Raw genomic sequence first — 23,852 nt, 5'->3', positions numbered from 1 at the left:
GCCCACCTCCTAAGGTGCCCAAGCCTCTTCCAAGGGCCACTTGGGGGTGTAAGAACACGTTTTAGAGCCATTGAATCTGCGCATTCGCTCAAACGATCTCGAGGAGCGAGGAGCGACAGAAGGCAGAGGCCTTAGGCAGAAGGCGACCTTGTGTGCGCAACTCACCTCGACAACTGCTTCTCTCAGGGATGGCAGAACCGGTTAGTGGTGGGCCCCGGGACTGTAGTCCAAGTTGTGGCGATATGTGCGGTCGGTAACGGAGAGTGTGGCGAGGAGCGAGGGATGAGGGCCGAGGGCCGAGGGATGACGGGATGAGGGCCGAGGGATGAGGGTCGAGGGCCGAGGGCCGAGGGATGACGGGATGAGGGCCGAGGGCCGAGGGATGAAGGATGACGGGATGAGGGCCGAGGGATGAGGGTTGAGGGCCGAGGGCCGAGGGATGACGGGATGAGGGCCGAGGGCCGAGGGCCGAGGGCCGAGGGATGAAGGATGACGGGATGAGGGCCGAGGGATGAGGGCCGAGGGCCGAGGCATGAGGGATGACAGGATGAGGGCCGAGGGATGAGGGCCGAGGGATGACGGGATGAGGGCCGAGGGATGAGGGCTGAGAGCCGAGAGATGACAGGATGAGAGCCGAGGGCCGTCAGATGACAGGATGAGGGCCGAGGGCCGAGGGATGACGGGATGAGGGCCGAGGGATGAGGGCCGAAGGCCGAGGGATGAGGGATGAGGGCCGAGGGCCGAGGGCCGAGGGATGACGGGATGAGGGCCGAGGGCCGAGGGATGAGGGCCGAGGGATGAGGGCTGAGAGCCGAGAGATGACAGGATGAGAGCCGAGGGCCGTCGGATGACAGGATGAGGGCCGAGGGATGAGGGCCGAGGGCCGAGGGATGAGGGATGAGGGCCGAGGGATGAGAGCCGAGGGCCGAGGGATGACGGGATGAGGGCCGAGGGCCGAGGGATGAGGCCCAGGGCCGAGTGGTGGACCGTCTTCGGGGTGAGGGATTACATTAGGGCTTCAGGTCACCGTTGGATAGTTTTTTGGTTTTCGTGCTTGGTTGGTTGGTTGGTTGGTTTTCCTCCTGGCGTCTTTTGCCCTATTATGAAGTATTCCTGGTGAAATAACTGCCATTTCCTTTATAGAGAATAACAGGGCCAGAACACGTATCCCCAAATACAATAGCCAAATACATTTCTTTCTCTGAAATTTATTTCAGTTTTTCATAGGTCCAACAGCTCAAGTTTATTGAGTATTTGAAGGTCAGCCGGGAAACCTCTCTTTTCACAAAGTTGCGTGTCACTTTCCTTTCTGCCATTTGCTCCTCTAGTCCCTAAGTTTTTAAACATTGGCTGTCCCTTATAATAGGTATTATGTTCTGACAAGGGTCAACCTGGTCTTTTTAGTAAATGGAAGAGATGATTTGGATGTGCCTAACCATTAATATGAGGCTGGCCATTAGTTTGAGATGAACATTATAATTAGCTAAAGAAATATGCAGACCGGGCATAGGGACCCATGCCTGTCCTGCCAGCATTTGGGAGGCTGACCATGAGGGTTGGAAGTTTGAACCCCACTGGGCAATTTAGAGAGAACCTGCCTCAGAAAAAGAAATTTAAAAAGGAACTAGGGATGTAGCTCAGTGTGTATGCCCTATCATCATCAGTCTCCAGTACTTCAAAATGAGAGAGAGAGAGAGAGAGAGAGACACGGAGGGAGAGACGGAGGGAGGGAGGGAGAGAGAGAGAGACACGGAGGGAGAGACGGAGGGAGGGAGGGAGGGAAAGAGAGGTCAATTTGGGTTGTGCTTGTTTTTTGGCCAAAGGTAGTTTCCTTTGCTTTGGTTTTCCTTCGGGATATCCAGTTGCTCTAGCTCCATTGGTTTGAAAATTGCTCTCCTCCATCATTTACCTCTGCACCTTTGTCAAAAATCAAGTGAGAGGCTGGACGTATGTAGTTTAGGGAGAGCACGCATTCTTTGGATTCCTGAGGACCCCAGTCCCATCCCCAGAACCACAAAAAAGAATCGGTGGAACATTTTCATGTACATATTCATACAAATATTAAACAACCTATAATCTTAAGTTACCATGTAATTTGTAAAGTTATGAATAAAATAATAAGCAGTGTTTCATCATTTCTGGTCCGTTTTGTTGTGTCTCCCTTTAGGTATGGGGCAAGTTTCTGAGGTTACTCCCTGACTGGCTGGGTTTGGTAGCCTTAACATCTCTAAATTTTATCGATGGTAGATACTGAGTTTAGTTAAAGTTGATATTGTGTGACATTGCGCTGGTAGATGTAGATACGTATTACATTCTTATTTTTCTTTTTATTGCTGAAGATTGAACCCGGGGCTCCACATATGCTAAGCATGTGCTTTACTACTGTGCAACACACCCAGCTCCTTGAATTCTCTTCTAATAAACTAGAAAGGTCATTTACAAGTAATCAGGGCCGGGCAATGTAGTTTAGTGGGAGAGCACTTGCCCACCACACGCAAGTCTCCTGATTGGATCTTGACTTATAAAAAAGAAAAGGAAAAAGTATCACAATCGGGTGTAGCTGGGCGTGATGGTACACTCCTGTAACTCCAGCTACTATCAAGATTTAGGAAGACATGTGGCTTCAGCCCAGGAATTCAAGACCAGCCTGATCAACTACTACTAAATTGCTGTCTCTCTGTGTATCTTTGCCTCTGTTTTAGCAGAGGGCCGTACCAGGCATTGAACCTAAGTTCTTCACACTGAGCTACATTTTGACCGTGTTTTCATTTTCAGACATGGTCCGGCTAAGGTGCTGTTTCTTAGGCTGGGTGCAAACTTGAAATTTTCCTTCTCCTGTCTTAGCCTCACAGACAGCTGGGGTTACAGTCCAGGGCTGCTATGCTCAGATATAAGTGGTATTTTTTTAAATGTTCAGTTTCCACATGATCATTCTTAGAATATAGAAATATGATTGATGTTTCTATGTTTGTTTGTGTATTTGTTTTTTGGTGCCAGGGATCGAACTTGGACCCTTGCCAGGCAGGTGCCAGAACCACTGAGCCAAATCCCCAGCCCTGACGTTTCTATGTTAATATGTATCCTGAGGCGTTTGGCATACTGTACTCAGTTACAATTTTCAAGTTTTTTTTCACTTTTATATAGAGTCCTTTTTTTCTATATATAAATGTATTTCTTCCAACAATAGAGACAGCCTCATTTTTTTCTTTTGAATCTTTATGCCTGTTATTATTTATTTCTTCTAGAGACCGGGTCTCATTAGATATTTCAGGCTAGCCCGGAATTCCTCGATTCAAATGATCCTCCTGCCTCAGCCTCCCAAGTAGCTGGGAGTATAGTCATATGCCACTTGTCCTGCACTCTTATATTTCTTTTTTTCGCATTATGGGGTTAGCTAGAATTTTTAACAGTGGGAAGAATTTTAGTGGTGAAAGTAGACATCCTTGTCTTTTCCCCAATTTTAGGAGGAAATCATTCAGTGTTTTCACATGAAATATGATGTAAACTGTAGGTTTGTATTTTTTAGGGCTGTGAAATTTCCACTGATTTAATAATGAATATTGGAGTCTATTAAATTGTTTTTCTGAGTTAATTGATAATTTTGTTTATTAGCCTTGCTCTTGTTTATTTGTTTTTGCTTTTGTTAGTTGATTCCTTTTGAGGCTTGGTCTCAGTGTGTAGCCCCACCTGCGCTCAAACTTGGAGTCTTCTTCCTTTAGCATCCCGAATGCTGGGATTACCTGTGTTTGCCCCCTCACCTGGCTCTAATCTATCTGCCTTTTTCTCTTTCTCAGTCTATCTTTCTTTCTTTCTTTCTTTCTCTCTCTCTTTCTTTCTTTCTCTCCTTCCTTCCTTCCTTTTTTTATTCACGGATAATATGTCTTCTAGTGATGATACAACTGTCAATTTTGTTGAATTTGCCATAGTTATTCTTTCATGAAAGTCGATCTTATTTATTTGATAAAAAGGTCTCTGTGAATTTTGATATTAATATGGGATTTTTCTTTTTGAGACATGGTCTCACTATGTAGTTGGGACAGACCTGGAACTCACTATGTAGCCCAGGCTGGTCTCAAACTTGCAGCGATCCTCCTGCCTCAGCCTCCCGAGTGCTGGGATTATAGGCATGCGCCACCACGCCCGGCCTGATATTAATTTGGATTTTATACTTAATCATTAAGAATTACCCCTCGTCATCTTTTTTTTAAGAGTATTTCATTTCATACAACTTCAACTGATTCATTTACCCCCCCTTTTCCTATTTTGAGAATGTCAGGCTTGCCCTTGAAGTTGCAATCTTCCTGCCTTAGCCTTCCTAATTGCTGCTATTACTCCAGTGAGCCTCAATATCTATCTGACTGATTTTATGTATATGTGTGTTTCTGAACACTGAGGTGAGGGACTTTGCACTGAGTTATAATCCCAGCATTTTTATATAACTCATTTTGTGGCAGTTCCTCATGTCTTGATTGGATCTTTTATTTTTAGATGTTATTTTCTTGAGTTTTTTAATATATTTTTGATATTAGTCCTCTGTCTGAGGAAAATTTTTATTTCCATTCTATAGGTTGTCTCTTCTTTTACTGTTTCCTTATCTGTGCAGCAGCTTTTTAATCTGTTATAATCTCCTGTATTGATTCTTGATATTATTTCTTATGTAGTTGAGGTTCTGTTGGTTTTTTTATTGTTGTTTTTGTTTTTTGAGACAGCGTCTCACTATGTAGTTGAGACTGACTTGGAACTCACTATGTAGCCCAGGCTGGACTCAAATTCTCAGAGATCCTCCTGCCTCAGCCTCCCGAGTGCTGGGATTGAGGTTCTGTTAATAAAGTTGTTTCCTATACATATGTCTTTAAGATTTTTATATATTTTATCTTCTGGCAGATTTAGTGTTTCTGTTTTCATGTCAAGGCTTTTGATCCATTTCGACTTTAGTCTAGTGCATGGTGAGAGATACAGATAGTTTCAATATTCTGCATGTGGGTAGCCAGTTTTCACAGCACCATTTGTATTAGAGGCTACCTTTCCTCCATCATATGTTTTTGGTGGCTTTGTCCAAATTAGATGTTTCAGTGTGCCTGCAGTTGTTCCTGCGTCCTCTATTCTATCCCACTGATCCATATGGCTCTCTCTTTCTCCCTCCCTCTCTTTCTCTCTCTCTCTTAACAAGTACCATACTATTTTTTATCAGTGTGGCTTTCTTTGTGGTATATCATGGAATCCAGCATTGTGGAGCCACCTCTTCTGCTCTTTTGACCAGGATTATTTTTGCTATTCTGGTTCTCCTCTGAGTCTATATAAATTTTAGGATAGGTTTTTTCCGGTTCTAGTTCTGAATAGAATGTTGTTACTATTTTGAGTGAGATTGCATTCAATCTAAATATCAGGTTTGGCAATATGGCCATTTTGACAATACTGGTATTGCCTATCAGGAACAAGGGTTATTTTTCCATTTTCTGATATGCTCCTGTATCTCCTTTTTCATGCATCTATAGTTTTCATTAGAGGTCTTTCATTTCCTTGATCAGGTTAATTTCTAACTGTTTAAGTTTCTGAAGTGACTGTGAATGTTTTCTTAATTTCTTTCTTCTTGGCTACATAGGTGTATAGGAACATTATTGGGGTTTTTTTTCCGTGCATGTTTTGTATCCTGAAACTTTGCTGAATTTCCTTTTTAGTTCTCAGAGACTTCTGGTGGAATTTTTGTATCTTTTATGTAAAGGTTCATAGCATCTGCAGATAAGTATAGCATGACTTCTTCCTTTCTTATAATTATCCCTATTTCTTTCTCTTGTTTGATTTCAGTGGCTAAAGTTTTGAGTGCTATATTGAACAGGAGCGTTGATAGTGGGCATCCTTGTTTTGCTCCTGATTTTAGAGGGAAAGCTTTCAGCTTTTCCTCATTTGATATGATATTGGTAGTAGATTTGTCATAAATGGCTTTTATCAGGTTAAGATAAGGTCTTTCTAAACCTATTTCCTTCAGGTTTTTTTTTTAATATTGTGAATGGGTGTTGAATTTTGTCGAAGGCCTTTTGGCATCTGTAGAGATGATCGTGTGATTTTTGTCTTTGCTTCTGTTTATGTGTTGTATTACATTTATAGATCTGTATATGGTGAACTAGACTTGCATCGCTGGGAGGAAGCCTACTTGATCATGATGTATGATTTTCTTAAATGATTTGTTGCATGCTGTTTGTATCTTCTTGAGAATTTTTACATCTGTGTTCTTTAGACAGACTTAGCCTGTGGATTTCTTTTCCAGTTGTGTCCTTGTCTAGCATTGTAATGCAGGACTGCTTTTGACAGTACTCGTCTTTCAATTTCTTTTTTTTTTTTCAGCTTTAATTGAGTTTATTGGTACATTTTAGGGATACAGTACAGTTACATTCATTGTTGGGATCTTCTGCCTCTACATGACAAGTCTTGATTCTCATTTTTTCCCCTTACCCCTGCCCTCCCTTCACCCCCTCGTCTTTCAATTTCATTAAAGAGTTGCAAGAGTATTGGCATTAGATCTTCCCTGAATTTCTTATAGAATTCAGTGGCGAATGCATTGAGTCCTGTGTTTTTCTTAGCTCGTAGACTTTTTGTTACTGGTTGTTACTGGACTGTTCGTTGTTCTTTTGTAGTTGTTTAAGCATGATTTATGAGTTAGTATGTGGTCAATGTTGGAGATAGTTCCCTGTGCTGCTGCAAAGAATGTGTATTCTGATATTCTGATCTTGCACTTTTTCAGGTTTCTGTGTTATTCTGTGTGTGTGTGTATGCGTGTGTGTGTGTGTGTGTGTGTACGTGCGCACATGCATGTGTGCTAAGCATAGTGGGTCATTTACAGCTAGGCAACTCCGTTGCTGGTATTGAGAACCCTTTGGTTAATGTATACTTTCCAGTGATGTTGTTTTGACTTTGATTGCTTTTTCGTGTTTTTGTACTTGTTCCACCTATTTAATTTTATAGGATTAGGTCCAATCACTGTGTTGTAAGGAGAGAATCCCTGTTGGTTATATCAATTTAAACAGATCCAGCTATAATAGTTCTCATGGGAAGGTGGGATGGGTAGGGGAAGAGTAAAAAGGGAAAAGAAAAAATGTGAGAGAATGAAAAGATGAAAATAAAGTGTTTGTAGATGGGGAGGGGAGGAGTGGGTGAAGGGAGGGCAGAGGTAAGGGGAAAAAATGAGAATCAAGACTTGCCATGTAGAGGTACAAGATCCCAACAATGAATGTAACTGTACTGTATCCCTAAAATGTACCAATAAACTCAATTAAAGCTGAAAAAAAAACTTGTTTAACTATTTCACTCTTTTCTCAGTGACTCTTGCCTATTATAATATGCCACTACTGACAGGTAGACAAGGATGTGGTGGGTAACAGGAAGAAAAGAAGAGGAAGGGAAGGGAGTCAATCAAACAAGGAAAAAGGAGAAATGACATTGATTGGGGAAAAGAGGGTAGATCAATCTCGGTTGATTCTATTTTTACATCTTGAATAAAGGGCTGGTGTAGAGGAGGTTTGATAGAATATTTGTAGTAGCAAGAGAAGGGATGCAGAGGGAGGGAAGTGTAATTGGAGGTTAAAGGAAGTTGTGACAAGTTCAGTGCCTCCTCATATGCTGATAGTTATCCACAGCTGAATGTGCTGTGTCTTATCCTGTAGCTAAACAGAGTCTCTGTCAGTCATCCTCTGGATCTTTTTCTCTGCTCTCTGCAAAACTGTCACCTTCCCACCCACAACATCTATGTCATCTAGGGCTCTCCACTGCTCAATAGCCCTTGGACAGGTGTGCAGAAGTTCTCCTGTTGGTGCCAAACTGTGGGCAGTAGTCACAGCTGAATGTGCTGTGTCTTATCCTGTAGCTAAACAGAGTCTCTGTCAGTCATCCTCTGGATCTTTTTCTCTGCTCTCTGCAAAACTGTCACCTTCCCACCCACAACATCTATGTCATCTAGGGCTCTCCACTGCTCAATAGCCCTTGGACAGGTGTGCAGAAGTTCTCCTGTTGGTGCCAAACTGTGGGCAGTAGTCATACTATCAGGAGTGCGAAGTATTTCCCGAGAACACAACATTGGTGTTTGTGAGATCGGTACAAGAGTGGCTGGTCTGGGATGGCACTGTTGTATCTCCCTTTGTCCTCCATGTGTCTTTGATTGCAGTCCATGACCCCCTGCTGTTGAGTTCTGTGGCACCCAGGGCTTCAGAATAGGGCTGCAGTTGCTGAGCCCCCACCGGCGGGGGGCAGGGTAGTTCCCTTGGCAGTGTCTGATGGTGAGCCATGGAGTAGGATATCAGGTTGACATAGATCTCCCCGGTGTTTGGGAGAACAGTAGGGGAGTACCTGTTCTGGGCTGGCTTTGCTGTGTCTCCCCGCCTCCTCCACCTTGACTCACTATATGCTGTCTGCAACTCCCTGCCCAGGAACTGTGGCATCTAGGGCTCCGTGCTTGGGCTTCAGGTGCTCAGCAGCCATCCTCAGGGGGAAGGGGGTTTCCTTACCAGTGCTGGACAGTGGGTGGTGGGCACGATGTCATGCTGACAACAAACTCTCTGCTGTTTGGGGGAATACTAGGGGAGTGCCTGGTCTGCTCTAGGGCTGTTGTATTTCTGTTTCTCCCTTAAGTCTTACTGGTTGCAGTCCATGGCTCTCTGCCTACCAGCTCTGTCTCCTCAGGCTCACAGTGGGTCTGTATTGGAAGTAGGAGGTTTCCGTGGCTCACAGGATACCACAGAGACACAGAGCTCCCTGCCGTTTGGGAGAATATGGGGGTAAGGGTGAAGATTACTTGTTTTAGTGCTGCGGACACACCCTTTCTTCCCCATGTTTCACCTGTTACTGTCCATGAATCCATTTCTTTCTTGTGTTTCACCTGTTGCAGTCCACGAATCCCTGAAGCCCTAACTGCAGGATCTGAAGATCCCTTTAGTCCTTCTGTCTGTAGCCTGCCATGATGGAAGTCTTTGTCAGAAATTTGTAATCAGTGTTCACTCATCATGTCCTTCATCCTTGAAAATAGTTGTTCACAAATCGATGTACTACCACAGTTGTGACATGAAAAAGTCACGATTGTGAAGTCAGGGATGGTTTTCTCTGGGAAGATAGGTCTCAGTAAGTGTAATAAAGGGATATGATCAAGTTTTTATTTTATTGTATTGGTATGTGTTTATAAGGCATTCAGTGAATTGATGGAGAAATATACTTCCACGACAAAGAAAACCTGAGCAATTTCATGAACAACAAACCGGCACCCAAGGCACTCCCAACACTTCTAAATAATACTCTGGAAAAAGAAAATGAAGACCAAAACTCTGTGAGAGCCAACACACCAAATATACCAGGCAAGGCAAGAAATTAACAGGAGAGGTGGAAAATTAAAAAACACAAGAAGTGCCAGGGATTTGGCTCAGTGGTTCCACCACCTGCTTTGCAAGCACAAGGGCCTGAGTTTGATCCCCAGCACCAAAAATAAAAATAAAAATAAAAATAAAATAAAATAAAATAAAAAACAAAAGAACTAACAACAGGAAAATTACATGACAATGAAAAGTCAATACATAGCAGTTATAATCATCAATGTTAATGGCCTCAATTCACCAATCAAAAGAAACAGGCTGGCAGATGGATTAAGAAGCAGAATCCAACAATATGCTGTATGCAAGAAACCCACTTAATCCACAAAGCAATTCATAGAGTGAGAGTAAAAGGATGGAAAACAGTTCTCCATGCAACAGGAGCTTGGGAACAAGCGGGGGTAGCTACTGTATTTGCAGACAGAACAGACTTCAAACCAAAACTAATTAAGAGAGATAAAGAAGGCCACTATGTCCTTGTAAAGGGAACAATACAAGAGGAAGAAATGGCAGTCATAAATATATATGCAGGAAATACTACTGCCCCCAACTATAAAAAACTAATATTTTTTTCAGCTTTAATTGAGTTTATTGGTACATTTTAGGGATACAACAGTTACATTCATTGTTGGGATCTTTCTTCACCCCCTCCTCCCCTCCCCATCCACAAACACTTTATTTCCATCTTTTCATTATCTCACATTTTTTTCTTTTCCCTTATTACCTTTCCCTACCCATCCCACCTTCCCTACACTTTTAGCGCCTTTCTTCCTATTTCTCAGTGTCAGTAATCTTGTTAGGATCTTCTGTATTACTGCAGATTATTCACGCCAGAGAGACTATTCGGGATTTACACAAGTGTGCCTTATTTATTTCACTTCGGAGTATATATTCAATATGTATCCATTTTCCTATGAATGAAACTATTTTCTCGTTCTTTATGGCTGAGTAATATTTTATTTTATAGAAAAACCACATCTTCTTTATCCACTTTCCAACGGATGGGCAAATGGGCTGTTTCCAAATTTTAGCTATCACAAACTGTGCCGCTATAAACATGGGTGGGCATACTTCTCTGGGATATGATTCTTTTAGCTCTTTTGGGAAGATACCCAGCAGAGGGATGGCTGGGTCAAATGGAACCTCCAGTCCAAGCTCTTTGAGGTATCTCCATATTGATTTCCATAGTGGTTGCAGCAGTCTGCACTCCCACCAACAATGGAGAAGGGTTCCTTTCTCCCCACAACCCCGCCAACATTTGTGATTGTGTGATTTCTTGATAGCAGCCATTCTTTGTGGGGTGAGGTGGAATCTCAGTGTTGTTTTCATCTGCATATCTTGAATGATCACTGATGTGGAACATTTTTTCATATATTTACTTGCTGCTTTTACTTCTTTGCCTGAGAAATGTCTGTTCATTTCGGATGCCCATTTTTGAATCAGGTCTTTATATTTGGGGGCGCTCATTGTTTTGAGTTCTTTATATATTCTTGATAATAGTCCTTTGTCTGAGGAACAGCTGGTAAAAATTTTTTCCCACATTGTAGATTGTCTCTTAGTTCTGCTGATGGTTTCTTTGGCAGTACAGAAGCTTTTTAATTAGATGAGATCCCAGTTGTTGAGTCTATCTGCTAGTTCCCGTGCTACTGAGGATTTGTTCATAAAGTCTTTTCCTATGCCAATGTCTTCTAGAGTTCTGCCTAACTTACGTTCCAGCAACTTTAATGTTTCTGTTTTAATATTTAGATCTTTAATCCATTTGGATTTTAATTTAGTGCATGGTGAAAGATAAGGGTCTAGTTTTAATCTGTGGCAGGTTGACATCCAGTTTTTCCAACACCATTTATTAAAGAGGCTATCTTTCCTCCGCTGAGGATGGTCAGCTCCTTTATCAAAGATGAGGTAGCTGAGTACATCTGAGTTTGTTTTTGTGTCTTCCAGTCTGTTCCACTGATCCTCAGGCCTGTTTCTTTGCCAGTACCATGCTATGTTTATCACAGTGGCTTTGTAGTATAGTTTCAAATTGGGAATTGCTATACCCAGTGCCATGTGTCTGTTGCCTAAAATGGCTTTTGCTATTCTAGGTGTCCTATGGTTCCAAATGAATTTTTATATTCCTTTTTCTAGTTCTGTGAAATATAGTGTTGGAATTTCAATTGGCATTGCATTGAATGTACATAGAAGTTTTGGGAGTATGGCCATTTTCACTATGTTGATTCTTCCTACCCAGGAGCAGGGGATATCTTTCCATTTTTTTATACCCTCTTCAATTTATTTTATCAGAGTGCTGTAGTTTGCAGTGTAGAGATCTTTTGCTTCTTTTATTAGGTTGATTCCTAGATACTTCATTTTTTTGGATGCTATTGTAAAAGGAATTGTTTCCCTTATTTCTCTCTCAGTGAGTCTGTTATTTGTGTATAAGAAGGCTATTGATTTTTGGGTGTTCACCTTATATAAAAAACTAATATGAATGGATGTGAAAAATGAAATAAGTACTAATACAATTGTAGAGCGGCACCGCAATACTCCACTGACACAAATACACAGATCATCTAGACAAAACAGTCAACAACAGAATAACAACTGAACCAAGTCGTACAACAGACAGACTTAGTAAATGTCTACGGAGGGTTGCCCACACACACAAAATCAGCATATACATTCTTTTTGGATGTACGCGTGTCATTCTCCAAAACACCACATGCTAGCTCATAGAACATGCTAAGTAAATGCAAAGGAATTGAAGTTATCCCATGTATATTATCAGACCATAGTGCAATTAACCTGGAGATCAATAGCCTAAGCAACCGCAAGAACTTCACAAACACATGGGAATTAAATAACACCCTACTGAACAACCATTGGGTCACAGAGGAAATTAAAGAAGAAATTAGGCAGTTTCTACAATTAAATGATAATGCCACTACAACATACAGGAATCTGTGGGACACAATGAAAGCATTTCTGTGAGGGAAATTCATAGCAGTAAGTGCCCATACGAGGAAAAAACACAGCAAGCTCAAATAAACAACCTAATGCTTAGCCTTAAGCTTCTAAAAAAAAAAAAAAAAGAGCAAGACAACCCGAAAGCTCCTACAAGGGAGGAAATTATAATGATAAGAGCAGAAATTAATGCAATGGAGACTAAGAGAACTATACAAAAAAACCAATGAATGAAAGAGTTGTTTTTTTGAAAGAATAAATAAAATCAATGAACCCTTAGCCAACCTAATAAATAAAAAAAGGGAAAGAGGGCCAGAGATTTAACTCAGTGGTTCTGCTGCCTGCCTTGCAAACACAAGGAACCGAGTTAAATTCCTGGTACCAAAAAAAACAAAAGGAAAGAAAAGTCTCAAATCAATGCAATTAAGAATGAAAAAGGTGAAGTCACAACAGATGCAGCAGAAATCCCGAGGAGCATCAGTACCTACTTTGAAAACCTGTACTCTAATGAAATGGAAAATACAGCAGAAATTGACAGATTCCTAGATACATATGAACTTCCAAAGTTGAATGAAGAAGATATAAAGTCTAAATACCCCAATTATATTCCATGAAATTGAAAATGTAATTAAAACATTACCAACAAAGAAAAGCCCAGGTCCTGATAGCTTCACTGCTGAATTCTGCAAGACATTTAGAGAAGAACTATCACCACTACTCTTTAAACTCTTCCATGAAATTGAAAGGGAAGCAATACTTCCCAATTCATTCCTGGAAGCAAGTATTACTTTGTTTCCAAAACCAGGGAAAGACCCAACCAAAAGAGAGAACTACACACCAGTCTCCCTAATGAACATAGATGCAAAAATCCTCAATAAGGTGCTGGCAAACAGAATACAGAATCATCAAGAGGGAAGATCATAAACCCTGAAGAAGTCAGACTTATTCCAGGGATGCAAGGATGGATCAACATGAGTAAATCAATGAATGTAATACACTATATTAACAGAGTCAAGGACAAAAACCATATGATCATCTCAATAGATGCAGAAAAAGCATTTGACAAAATTCAACACCCATTCATGCTAAAAAGAAAACAAACCCTGCTGAAAATTGGAATAGATGGTCTTTATCTCATCCTGCTAAAGGCTATCTATGAAAAACCAACAGACAATATTATTCTAAATGGTCAAAAACTGAAAACATTCATGCTAAAATCAGGATCAAGACAAGGATGTCCACCATCACCACTCCTATTCAATATAGTTCTAGAAACATTAGCCACAGCAATTAGACAAGAGAAAGAAATAAAAGAAATAAAAATAGGAAAATAAGAAGATAAGCTATCGCTATTTGCTGATGATATGATACTCTACATAGAAGACCACAAACAATTCTGCCAAAAGACTTCTAGACTTCACTGGCAGATTCAGCAGAGTAGCTAGATACAAGGCCATCGCTCAAAAATCAATAGCCTTCTTGTACACAAATAACAGACTCACTGAGAGAGAAAACAGGGAAACAGTTCCTTTCATCCAACAATTTCAGCCAAAAAAAAAGGAAATATCTAGGAATCAATGTAACGAAGGAGACAAAGGACCTCTACACTGAAAATTACAGCACTCTGAAAAAAGAGATAGAAGAGGATATAAGAAGATGGAAAGACATCCTTGCTCCTGGGTAGGAAGAAGAAACATGGTGAAAATGACTATACTTCCAAAACTTCTGTACAGATTTGATGCAATCCCGATTGAAATCACAACAGTATGTCTCACAGAACTTGAGAAAACAATCCAAAAATTCATTTGGAACCAGAAGAGACCTAGAATGGCAAAAACCATTCTAGACAACAGAGACATGACAGGGGGTATCACAATTCCCAACCTGAAACTATACTACAAAGCCACTGTGATAAAAACAGCATGATACTGGCCAAGAAAAAGACCCGAGGATCAATGGAATAGATTAGAAGAAGCAGAAAAAGAAACAGACATACTCAGCTAACTTGTCCTTGACGGAGGAGCCGACCATCCTCAGTGGAGGACAGATAGCCTCTTTAATAAGTGGGGTGGGAAAAACTGGATTTCAACCTGCCAAAGATTAAATTCGATGCCTATCTTTCACCATGCACTAAACGAACATCTAAGAGGATTAAAGATCTAAATATCAAAACAGAAACAATAAACTTAGTGGAAAGTAAATTAGGTAGAACTCTTGAAGACATTGGCATAGGAAAAGACTTTATGAACAAATCCTCAGCAGCATGAGAACTTCCACAAAGAAACAACAACTGGGATCTCATTGAATTAAACAGTTTTTGCAGTACAAGAGTAACCACCAACAGAGCTAAAAGACAACCTACAATGTGGGAAAAGTATTTTTTACCAGCTACTCCTCAGACAAAGGACTACTATCTAGAACATATAAAGAACTAAAAGCCGGGCATGGTGGCGCACACCTGTAAGCACAGCACTCAGGAGGCTGAGGCAGGAGGATCACGGTGAGTTTGAGACCAGCCTGGACTACATAGTGAGTTCCAGGTGAGTCTCAACTACATAGTGAGACCCTGTGTCAAAAAAAAAAAAAAAGTACTAAAAATATTAGACCCCTCCGAAATACAAAGACCCGATTTGAAAATGGGCATCTGAAATGAACAGACAAACAAGTAAAAACAGCAAATACATATATGAAAAAATGTTCAACATCACTGGTCATTCGAGAGATGCTCATGAAAACAACACTGGGATTCTACCTTACCTCAGAAAAAATGGCTGCTATCAAGAAGTAAAGCAATAACAAATGCTGGTGGGGCTGTGGGGAGGAGGAGCCCTTCTCCATTACATGTGAGAGTGCAGAGTGGTGCAACCACTGTGGAAAGCAATATGGAGACACCTCGAAGAACTAGGATTAGAGGTCCCATTTGACCCAGCTATCCCTCTGTTGGGTATCTTTCCAAAAGAATTAAAAGAATCATACCACAGTGATATATATGCACCCATGTTTATAGCGGCACAGTTCGTCATAGCTAAAACTTGGACACAAGCCAAATGCCCCTCTAATGGAGACTGGAGAAAGATGTGGTTTTTCTATAAAATGGAGTACTACACAGACATAAGGAGTGAGAAACTAGAAACTTTTATAGCTAAATGGATGCACATTGAGGCCATACTCTTTTGTTGTTGTTGTTTTGTTTTGTTTTGTTGCGACAGGGTCGCACTATGTAGTTGAGACTGAACTGGAACTCACTATGTAGCCCATGCTGGTCTCAAACTCACAGCGATCCTCCTGCCTCAGCACCCCGAGTGCTGGGAGTACAGGCGTGCACCACCATGCCTAGCTGAGGCCATACTCTTAAGTGAAATAAATAGGACACACTTGAGTAAATACCGAACAGTTTCTCTGGTGTGAAAAACTAAAAGTGTAATAAGGTTCAAATGGTATAATCGAGAGTGTGAAATAGGAAGAAAATGGCTAAAAGGAAAGTGGGAAGGGGAGGGGAAAGTAAAGAAGGGAAAAGAAATAATGTGAAAAAACGAAAAAATGGAAACAAAGTCTTTGTCAATAGGGCAGGGTGAAGGGGGTGAAGGGAGGGCAGGGGTATGAGGAAAAAGCAAGAACCAAGATCTGTCATGTAAAGGTACAAGATCCTAATGATGAATGTACACTTACTGTATACTTGAAAAGTACCTATAAACTCAATGAAACAGATAAACAATAAAACAAAAATGTAAGTCATTTGGTGAAGTTTTTGGGCTCTTCTATGGAGAGTATGGTGTCATCTGCAGATAATGATAATTTAACTTCTTTTCCTATCCTCGTTTTTTTTGTTTCTTTCTCTTGTCTAACTGCTCTGGCTAATGTTTGCTAATATTTTATTTTCAAAAGGTATGTTCATCACTGGCATATTGTTCGCCCGCGTTTTTCATTTAAAACAGCCAGGGATGTAGCTCAGCAGCGCCACGCCTGGCAAGGGTTCCATCCCGATAAATTTCAGGGGTTTTGGTCATTTCGGTCTCCTGTCTTTTGGGCCCTGTTGCTTTTGGACCTGGGGTGAAGCAGCACCTTTAGTCTGTCCTGGCCTGTGTTCTCTCTGTCTAGCTGTCCGTCTTTCTGTCTCCTTCTCTGTTTCTGTCATGAATTCCCTATTACTGTTACTCTGTATTTATCTCCATCTCATTCTGTCTCTTCTCATTCATGTTCTTCACTCCCCTGTGTGTTTCTCCTATTGCTCTTCATATATGTCTTTCTGCCTAGACACACACACACACACACACACGCGCGCCAGACTTCATTCTCCCCATGGAGTAACCTGCAGCTCTCAGTCATTGTGAGCCTGGGCCCCATCTTCTCCCTCTGTGGATCCCTCTCATGTGCTGGACACACTTCCTGTGCCCTCCCTTTGTGGCCAGGCCCTGTCCCATGCGCTGCGCCTCACTTTTCCCGAGGAGGAGCGCTGTCTGTGTCCCTCGCCCTCTGCTCTGCAACCTACTTCGTGGGCCTATTGCTGCAAGTCCTCGTGCCCAGGGAAAGGGGTTTATCCTGCTGCTCTTCCCCCAACTCCTTCTGATCATGTCAGTGGGGCCCTGAGAGAGGTGCCCCACAAGGTCCTGACCATTTCTCTCAAGGATGAACCAGGGACGCCCAGAGAGGTAAGGCGCGGTGAAATGGCATTTGCAAGGTGAACTTTATCCTAACAACATTGGCACTAGAGTCCACAAATCCTCATGCCAATGGGACGTGATCTCATTGTGTTGATCTGTGTGACCGGCACTCGGGACAAGCTACAGAGCACTTGTAGCCACCCCAGAAGCTCACACCTGCTTTGCTTTGCAGACGGTACTTCTACTCCCAAATGTTAACCTGCATGACTCGGGCTCTAGAGAATGCAGTCATAGAGGTGTGGACTGTGTGACCAGCTCCCCTTGGCATTGTATCTGGGATATTTATTCACATCACTGCAGTATACTGGGTTGCATTCTGGCCTAGAGATAGATCATAACGTCTTTATCCATTCTCACATTCTCTCCCTGTCCCTCTCCCTCTCTGTCTCTGTCTCCATCCGTGTCTCTGCCTCCCTTCCCCCTCTCATATTTTTGGCACTGGGAATCACCCCAGGGCCTGGCCACGGTGAGCACACACTCCTCCACTGAGCTGCACCCCAGGCCCGCCTATTCTTCTAAGGATGGGCATTAGACTGGGTTCCAGGGTGGCGACTTGGGGGATCCAGCTGTTGTGAACATTCACACACAAGTCCTTAGGAAAACACGCCTGCGATTCCACTGAGTACAGTGCACTACAGTTGCTCAGTCAGCTGTTTGAGATGCCGGGAAACAGTTTCCCGAGAGCTTGTACAGTTCTACATTCACATCTATACTGTGCAAAAGTTCCGTTTCCCCTGCAACCTTAACATGATTTTGTCTGGTTAGTCATTTTGATTTTTGCCATCTTTTAGGTACAACATGATATTACATTGTGCTTTTTGCATTTCGAGGATGACTAATGAAGCCAAGCACCTTTTCGGGGGACACTGACAAAGTTTTCACCTGCGATTCAGCTACAATGGAGGCTGAGGCAAGAGCATCACAAATTTGAGTCTTGCCAGGGCCCCTTAATGAGATGCTGTCTCAAAATAAAAATAGCTAAATGAAGCTAAAGTTGTAGCCCACCCAGAGGTAGAGTGCCCCTGGCTTTTATCCCTGTTTTGTTTTCTGTGTTTGTTTGTTTGTTTGTTTGCTTTTCATTGAGTTTATTGGTACATTTAGGTATACAGTATAGTTGTTTATCATTGGGATCTTGTACCTTTACATGACAGGTCTTGGTTCTCATTTTGTCCCCATACCCCTGCCCTCCCTTCACCCCCTGCACCCTTCCCTATTTACAAAGACCTTGTTTCCCTTTTTTCCTTTTCTCAGATTTTTTCTTTTCCCTTCTTTCCTTTCCCCAACCGTTCCTACTTCCTCTAGTCCATCAGCCCTTTCCTTCCTATTTCACGTTGTCAGTTATACAATTTGTGTCTTATTTACACTTTTAGTTTTTCACACCCGAGAAACTATTCGGTATTTACACATGTGTGTCTCATTTCTTTCATTTAAGAGTATGGCCTCAATATCTAGCCCTGTTAACTAACAACGACGATAATAATATAAAGGCCTTTTGTGAGTTGTTTCATTTATTTGTCTTTGTCTGATTATATTTGCCAAACTGGATCGGTCCTGGGGTGCTCTATCCAAAACTATATCCACAGATCGTTTTATTCTCTCTTTTGTGACAGGATTTCGCCAGGTGGCCCAGGCCCTCCCGCCTCACACTCTGCAGTAGCTGAGGTTAAAGTTGCGCACGGCTATGGCCAGCCTCTCGCCTGCTTTGCTATTGGGCTCTTTGTTCCTCTTGATTGACACTTGCAAAGATTTTTGCTTCTCTCAAAAATATAATGAGGGGCCGGAGACTTAGCTCAGTGGTTCCGGTGCCTGCCTCACAAGTGCAAGGACCTGAGTTCGATCCCTGGCACCACCCCCAAATATATATGTATAAAACGAACCCTCCATCACGTTAGGCCACATGTGTAGCATCCCAGGGACAAGCTCTGTAGTACATTTCTTTTGGCGTCTTGGCTTGCTGTCCATAGGGGTCCCCAGCAGAGTAAGAGGGCGCGCTTCTTACAGGAAAAGCTGTCACTCTCCGATGTGACTGTGGAGTTCTCCTGGGAGGAGCTGCAGTTGCTAGACGCTGATAAATGGAAGCTGTACCAAGAGGTGACCCAGGAGATCTACAAGAACTTCATGTTCGTGGGTGAGCACGGCCCTGCTGTGTTGTCCAGAGTACTCCCTGCCTGTAGCACTGGGTCTCTCTCTGTCTGCCTGTCCATATCTCTATCTGTCTGTCTGTCTGTCTGTCTGTCTCTCTCTCTCTCTCTATCTCTCTCCCCTTCCCTCCCTCTCTCCCTCTCTCCATCTCCCTGTCTCTCTCTCTCTCTCTCTCTCTCTCTCTCTCTCTCTCTCTCTCTCTCTCTCTCTCCTTTCCTTTACTGGGGTGGATCCCACAGTGTCACCCATGATGATTAAGTGCCTCATCAGTGGGCGCCACCCCCAGCCCTAGGTCCTTTCTCAACTCTTGAGACTCAGGGGACTGGTGACCTTCTCTAAGATTTTGTGCCAACTTGTCACAGAGAGTTAAGCCCCTAGCAGCATTCTTTCTATTCCTCTGCATGAGTAGATGAATTCAGTTTGCTGATGCGTAAAGGCACATTGCCACTTTGCATTCTGTACCCCAGAGATCCTGGGACCTGCATATTAATTGGATTTTCCATGAACAGTGTCTCATAGATCCAAGCGTCGCCGCTCCGCAGGGAAAACCGAGGGAGAAGCTGAGGGAGAAGCTGTGCCTTCCAAGCGGCAGCGACAGCCCACATCAGACTAGTCCAGGTGAGTGTGAGTCACCCGCAAAGGAAATGCTGGCTGCAGGATCCCGTGGGACAGGTCTGCAGTGACACCTAGGAAATGGTACCGAGGACAGTCCTGACTCTTAGTGTCACTGAGGCCAGTTGACAAAAGCACGCAGTTACATTGGAGATGATCTTCCTGGTAGTCCCATTCACAGATCCCTTTCGTTTTAGTTTCCTTTTTCTCTGGCCAATGTGGAAAACTTGCAGTGGTCCTTGTGCTCGTTCTGTGACGTCCTCCCAACAAAGGCGATGGACTCCCGCGACAACCCTTTCTTCATTTGCTCTGCCTCCTCGAATCCCGCGTTCTGCAGTGCGTGTCTCCTCCGGGACGCGTTCTTCACCCGCACCAGCTTTCTTGACTTTCTTTGTGAAAATCGGGCCACATCAGGGCGTCGGTCTTTATGATCCCAGACTCTTTGAGGCCTCAGTCTCTGATGGTTACCTGGGTCACGGAACGGAGGCGTTGAGGAATATGGTCCAGTTCCCAGGGAGAGAGTCACACCCAGGAGGCCATGGTGGCTCACGCCTGTCACCCTACCTTCTTGGTACACGGAGGTGGGAGAACAGTAAGTTCTCAGCCAGCTTGGCAGCTCATTGAGGCGTGAGACAACAGATGCTGGGCGAGGTAACTCGGGATTAGAGCACTTAGTTACCTAGTGTGCGTGAGGCCCCGGAGTCAATGCTCAATACCGCCAAAACAGGGACCCCCTTCAGGGTTGGGACTGGAGCTCTGTGGTAAGACGTTTGCCTATCGTGCTTAAGGTCTGCGTTCCAAACCCAGCTCCACAACGTAAGAAGAGGAATAAAGACAAAAATGTGCCCCTGTCTCAGAAGGGAGACCGACTCCCCGATGGAGTAAAATCCAGGGAGGGAATAGATTAAGTATGGATGGATGGAGCCCTTCAGAGGTGGGCCACATTCAATATCGTTGAGTCTTCAGTGAGGTCTGGGTCACTGATGTTGATGGAGTTCCCGAGGACACGAGGAAATTGTGCTCGGTGACAACGGAGCGGAGACGAGGTAGGACGGGGACAGGAAAACATTCTGGAGAGTTCTTGGTGTCCTAACGTGAACTCACGATGATTTCAGGGAGTCAGTTACCTTGTTCTGTAAAGGGCCAGATAGTCGATATTTAGGCTTCACCGGCCATGTAGTGTCTTTTGCACAGGCGCAATTCAAGCCCGAAGGGTCAGAGCAGCTCTGTTCATTTCCTGTTGCCGCCTGACGAGCTTCAGCACCATTTACTGCTCTCTCACAGTTCCCACGAGTGTGGAGTCTGGGCACAGGTTAGCTCGGTCCTCCGCTCGGGTGTCACAGTGTATATTCAGCGTGCCACCCTGTTTTCTCGTCCTAGGAGGCTCAGAGTTCCTTTCCAGGCTCTCGCGGTGATCGGGGAACTGGGTCACTGCGGTGGTGGGTTCGAGGTGTCAGCTGTTAGGACCGGGCCGCGCTTTCCCGCCACGTGAGCCTCTCCTTCCACGGTGCGGATCACCGCAGTTTGCTTCACCAAGGCCATCAGGAGCAGCGCCCTCTCCACATCCGGAGAGACCTCCTCAGGGCACTGACGAGTCACCACCTTTGCTTCACCTGTTGGTGAGCAGGCTGCCCACGTCCTGCTCACGCTGAAGTGGAGGGCATAGCACGAGGCTTTTCGCACTGGCGTCCGTCTTCATGACTTTTCTTGTTGCTCAGGCAGAATACCCGACACTCAGAGATAAAGGGAGAAAGCTTTATTCGGCTCACAGTTTGTAGAGGTTTCCGACCGCTGTCGGCTGGCTCCAAGGCAGGGTGGCCTGGCAGAGGGCGTCACGGAGGAGAGACGGTCCGTGGCAGAGCAGGGCAGGCAGAAGGCACCACCAGCGAGTCCCGGCGACCTTGGCAGCTTCTTTCTACCTCCTGTCTATTCTATCTAGGCTGCCGGGCTTAGGCTGGGTGCCAAAGCAATCCGTGGACTAAATTAGTAATCACGCACACTTAATCCCCACATCCCGCATTCTACCTAGGTCCATCCACCTCTGATAAGGCCCTACCTATGACCGCATGAGGCTCGGGATTCTAGACACAGCCGTGACAGGTCCCCTTAGGTGTGCCCACCACGGGACCGTAGGGAATGTGCAAAGGCCTGTGCTCCAGGAATATTTTATTGACCCTAATAGGCAGTAGGGGGAAATGGCCTGCGGGCCTAGTTTGCTGACTCATGAGCGAGACTCAACTCCTTTCTCTCAGCCTCTTCTGTCTTGGAAATGGCTGTGCTATCCGAGTCCACTGGTAACTGTGTGTTTGGTACACAGCCCTTTTACTCAAAGTGCCAGTACTTTGTCGGCCATAGAGCAGCTACGGAGCCCTATCTCTCCACCTCCCTACTCCATGCTACCTGCTTGTTATTCTCTGTAAGCCAATGGGGCCTAGTTTCTTTTTCCTTCTTCTAATTGGAGAGATTGACTGTGCAGCTTCCCAGCCCCAAGTTTCAGGAGATTCTCAACTCCGGTGTGAAGGTATAGAAAGCCTCATAACTGCTTGGCTCTATTTTGGAAGATTCCATATAGTCACAAACGCCGACCAAGCTGTGAGGGGAACCAGGAAGCAATTTTCCACCCTGTTCCACAGGGCCAGTTTAACTACACCACATCTCCCTTCTCTCCTTCAAAGTTACTGTTTTTTCCCTTGGTGATCCACGCATGTGTCCAGCTGAGCTACTTGATATGAGCAAATATCCCATTCTCCATAAAGGTTCTGTTTACATTTTCTTTTTACTCATACAACTGTGGACTCGGGGTTTTTTCTTTTACTTAGTGGGGCATGAATTCTTCCATTATTTCCTTTGACTTTGTACTTCAAGATAGCTGTAGATCCAAATACCGTGGTAAGAAATATTGTGCAAGGAGGTCCTCTGTGCTCTTTCCTAGATTCTCCAGATGGTAACGTGCGGTGGAGAAATCGACGTGGGTCCCATCTACACAGCTTATGCTGATCTCACCAGTTTCCTGCGCATTCGTTTCAGTTTCTTCCCCTCAGTTATGTCCAGGTTCAAGATGGTTCCATCCCCCGAAGCTCCCTCTTCTCCTCCTTGCAGCAGAACAGGCCCACGCACCCCACCGCCCTAGGCCCTGGAAGCCCTCAGTGGCTACTGTTTGAGTTCGTTGTAGAAATAAAACAATACCTGCATATATATGTGACTGTCCGAACTGGCTTTTTCACGTAGAATAATTTCGTCGAAACCCGTGCATCTGGCTCGTTCCTCGTTGCCGTACGCCGTGCTTCATAGTGTGCATGAACTACGGCCTGTTTGAACATCCACCCCTAATGCTCAAAGGTGTTTGTGTTGCTCCCAGTTTAGGGCTATGAACATCCGTGTTCACATTTTCCTTGAGCACAGTTTTCATTCGTCTGGGATGAAGGTGCAACAATGTAACCGCTGCGTTACATGCTTCGTCCGCTTTGTTGCGTTTGGTTGTTTGGCGTGTGGGGATGAACGCAGAAGCCCTGTGTATGTTCTGAATGTGGAATAATACATTCGGCTGTAGCTCCAAACTCATCAAGCACGAGAATTCACTCTCGGGAGAAATGTCAGGGTAAGAAATTTAGAAAAACGTTTGTTTTTGTTCTTTTTGGTTTTCTAGACAAGGTCTTACTCAGTAGCTCACACTGACTTTGATCTCATGATCCTCCTGCCTCAGCTTCCCTAGCCTAACATTCCAAGTGTAGAACCAGGCCTGTATTATGTTTTTTGAGACAGCTGTGGGTTGCCTTTGCATGTTATGTGCAGCTCGTATTCCTCTTATGACTATTAACCTTCAGCCTCTCTTTTGTTCCCCTTCCAATTTCTTTGTCATCATCTCATCATCACCAGCATCATCATCGATATTATTAACTTGCAGCACTGTGGGTCAAAGTCAGGGCACTGAACAGCTGCTGTACATGCCAGCCCACCTTTACGCGATACTGGGAGTTGAACTCAGGGCCTTCTCACTGAGCCAGATCACCAGTCCTCCACCCTTTCTACATTTGGAGACGGGGTGTTGCCAAGTTGCCCGGGCCGGGCTGCTTTCTCAGAGTCCTGGATTATAAGCATGTGTCCCCGCACCCGGCAGATATTCCTGTGGACACTGACATTGCCCCAG

At 44.0% G+C, this 23,852-nt stretch overlaps 1 long non-coding RNA gene across 2 annotated transcripts; it reads left to right on the top strand.

Moving 5' to 3' along the window:
• Positions 1–22,891, top strand: LOC104875788. 2 transcript variants are annotated; one of them, XR_784176.1, is made up of 4 exons: positions 1–200; positions 18,953–19,079; positions 19,603–19,711; positions 22,638–22,891. It is a non-coding gene; the product is annotated as an uncharacterized LOC104875788 (long non-coding RNA). The 2 variants fall into 2 exon arrangements; XR_784175.1 differs by lacking the exon at positions 1–200 and having other exon boundaries at positions 18,928–19,079.
• Positions 22,892–23,852: the final 961 nt, after the last annotated feature.

This window comes from Fukomys damarensis, unplaced genomic scaffold (assembly GCF_012274545.1).
Source record: "Fukomys damarensis isolate Sample0158 unplaced genomic scaffold, DMR_v1.0_HiC HiC_scaffold_39, whole genome shotgun sequence".
In the NCBI taxonomy this organism is placed as follows: Eukaryota; Metazoa; Chordata; class Mammalia; order Rodentia; family Bathyergidae; genus Fukomys; species Fukomys damarensis.
Note: the sequence above shows the minus strand (reverse complement) of the source record. Positions and strands in the feature narration are given on the sequence as shown.